Source organism: Hordeum vulgare, chromosome 4H (assembly GCF_904849725.1).
Source record: "Hordeum vulgare subsp. vulgare chromosome 4H, MorexV3_pseudomolecules_assembly, whole genome shotgun sequence".
NCBI classification, from domain to species: domain Eukaryota; kingdom Viridiplantae; phylum Streptophyta; class Magnoliopsida; order Poales; family Poaceae; genus Hordeum; species Hordeum vulgare.
In genome coordinates this window covers 608,040,345-608,043,849 of record NC_058521.1, presented here as the reverse complement: position 1 = coordinate 608,043,849, position 3,505 = coordinate 608,040,345, and the positions used below count along the sequence as shown (strand labels likewise).

At 42.8% G+C, this 3,505-nt stretch overlaps 1 non-coding gene across 1 annotated transcript; it reads right to left on the bottom strand.

Annotated features, from left to right (window-relative positions):
- Positions 1-2,672: 2,672 nt before the first annotated feature.
- On the bottom strand, positions 2,673-2,746 carry TRNAN-GUU. The gene has a single exon. It is a non-coding gene; the product is annotated as a tRNA-Asn (tRNA).
- Between the last annotated feature and the right edge of the window lie 759 nt (positions 2,747-3,505).

The window sequence follows — 3,505 nt, the reverse complement described above, 5'->3', positions numbered from 1 at the left end:
GCTGTACTACGTATATAGAGATCTAACAACACGTACCAGGTTAATCGCCGGTCAACTGCAAAAAATAAAAATTCAAAAGGTTAATCGCCGATCAGAGTACAAGAAATGCCGAACCTCTTCCGTTGCAATGGGATAGACCCCTGATCCATTGCCATGTGTGCAACGTTCATGAGGAATGCAATGGTGAGAATTTGCGGAAAGGGCGGTGCATGTTGTTGCCGTCGTCGTCCATGGCGTTGTCGGTGTCTTCATCGTCCGGTACAGTGAGCAGCGGCAACGTGGGGCCGTCCTGGGGCACTTGCACGCGAGGGTTCGATGGACGCAATGGGGCATGCAACGTGGTGGAAGATGAGGCGTGCGACGAGTGAGAGGATGATCGACGATGACGCCATGGAGCGGTTGCAGCATAGACGGGGAGGCCAGCGAAATGTTATTTTTGACTAGGAGGTGGCAAAACAATTGTAATATCATTGAACTCTAATTTTAAAGCGTGATGGTCATACGATCTCTAGCGGACGACATTCAGAATGTTTGGATCTGTTGTAGAAATCTAAACATTTGGAAAATACAATTTTCCTATATACTCTCTCCGTTCCTAAATATAAGTCTTTCTAGAGATTCCACTAGTAGACTATATACGGATGTATATAGACATATTTTAATGTGTAGATTCATTTATTTTGCTTCGTATGTAGACTCCTAGTGAAATCTCTTAAAAGACTTATATTTAGGAACGGAGGGAGTATATCCCTGGTGGACTGGAAGAAGTGCGCATTTTTTGACAAACAAAAATAGATGAGAGGGCTTGAGAAGGGAAGCTGTACTACGTATATAGAGATCTAACAACACGTACCAGGTTAATCGCCGGTCAACTGCAAAAAATAAAAATTCAAAAGGTTAATCGCCGATCAGAGTACAAGAAATGCCGAACCTCTTCCGTTGCAATGGGATAGACCCCTGATCCATTGCCATGTGTGCAACGTTCATGAGGAATGCAATGGTGAGAATTTGCGGAAAGGGCGGTGCATGTTGTTGCCGTCGTCGTCCATGGCGTTGTCGGTGTCTTCATCGTCCGGTACAGTGAGCAGCGGCAACGTGGGGCCGTCCTGGGGCACTTGCACGCGAGGGTTCGATGGACGCAATGGGGCATGCAACGTGGTGGAAGATGAGGCGTGCGACGAGTGAGAGGATGATCGACGATGACGCCATGGAGCGGTTGCAGCATAGACGGGGAGGCCAGCGAAATGTTATTTTTGACTAGGAGGTGGCAAAACAATTGTAATATCATTGAACTCTAATTTTAAAGCGTGATGGTCATACGATCTCTAGCGGACGACATTCAGAATGTTTGGATCTGTTGTAGAAATCTAAACATTTGGAAAATACAATTTTCCTATATACTCTCTCCGTTCCTAAATATAAGTCTTTCTAGAGATTCCACTAGTAGACTATATACGGATGTATATAGACATATTTTAATGTGTAGATTCATTTATTTTGCTTCGTATGTAGACTCCTAGTGAAATCTCTTAAAAGACTTATATTTAGGAACGGAGGGAGTATATCCCTGGTGGACTGGAAGAAGTGCGCATTTTTTGACAAACAAAAATAGATGAGAGGGCTTGAGAAGGGAAGCTGTACTACGTATATAGAGATCTAACAACACGTACCAGGTTAATCGCCGGTCAACTGCAAAAAATAAAAATTCAAAAGGTTAATCGCCGATCAGAGTACAAGAAATGCCGAACCTCTTCCGTTGCAATGGGATAGACCCCTGATCCATTGCCATGTGTGCAACGTTCATGAGGAATGCAATGGTGAGAATTTGCGGAAAGGGCGGTGCATGTTGTTGCCGTCGTCGTCCATGGCGTTGTCGGTGTCTTCATCGTCCGGTACAGTGAGCAGCGGCAACGTGGGGCCGTCCTGGGGCACTTGCACGCGAGGGTTCGATGGACGCAATGGGGCATGCAACGTGGTGGAAGATGAGGCGTGCGACGAGTGAGAGGATGATCGACGATGACGCCATGGAGCGGTTGCAGCATAGACGGGGAGGCCAGCGAAATGTTATTTTTGACTAGGAGGTGGCAAAACAATTGTAATATCATTGAACTCTAATTTTAAAGCGTGATGGTCATACGATCTCTAGCGGACGACATTCAGAATGTTTGGATCTGTTGTAGAAATCTAAACATTTGGAAAATACAATTTTCCTATATACTCTCTCCGTTCCTAAATATAAGTCTTTCTAGAGATTCCACTAGTAGACTATATACGGATGTATATAGACATATTTTAATGTGTAGATTCATTTATTTTGCTTCGTATGTAGACTCCTAGTGAAATCTCTTAAAAGACTTATATTTAGGAACGGAGGGAGTATATCCCTGGTGGACTGGAAGAAGTGCGCATTTTTTGACAAACAAAAATAGATGAGAGGGCTTGAGAAGGGAAGCTGTACTACGTATATAGAGATCTAACAACACGTACCAGGTTAATCGCCGGTCAACTGCAAAAAATAAAAATTCAAAAGGTTAATCGCCGATCAGAGTACAAGAAATGCCGAACCTCTTCCGTTGCAATGGGATAGACCCCTGATCCATTGCCATGTGTGCAACGTTCATGAGGAATGGAATGGTGAGAATTTGCGGAAAAAAAGTCGAAAATTTAAAATACGCTAGAAGGAGGGCTCGAACCTCCGACCTTGTGGTTAACAGCCACACGCTCTGGCCAACTGAGCTATTCCAGCTTGATTGTTTGAATTTATATACTGCATTATATAATTGGACACTATTTCCTCTGGCCTAATGTATGTACGCTTTGGTCTCACCCGAAAAGGAAACAACCAACGACATTTGAATGTAAACTTCTTTGCTAAACAATACGGATGAGCATGCATCTTCCCTAAATATCTACTAGATGGGATATCACACTCTAGTTTACATACACTAGCCAGAATCATTCAGTTATTTTTTGTAAAGCTTACAAATGTGATTTTTGGACTTCGGTTTATTGGCTCATGGTCTCCTCCGTCGACTATTGTCTCGTCATTAGCATCAAACGCAAGTGTCACCCCATACATAGCATGTTGTTCACGTCTTCTATGCTTTGGTAGTTCATTTTGTTCACAACAAGGTTGCAGACAACACACTCGCAAAAAAAAAGGTTGCGGACGACACATGGCCTTTCTTTAAGTAGATGACCCAAGGATATCAAACCGTGGAAGCTTCGAGCAACTCCCTCCTCAAACTCACTTTTACATCTTACCATACATGCATATATTTGTGCATGTGAAAACATATATATACATTTAGTATAGCCGATAGCCATGAATGAGACTATAACAAACTGTCCTAATTGTGGAATGGAAGAATGGTTAATTCTTCATATGGTTTATAATCTCTTAAATCCTATGTCAAAAACTATGCTTGACATAGTTGCAGGAGGGACAATTATGGAATAGCCCATTGAGGAAGCTAAAAATTTGCTAGATGATATGCAAGAAAAC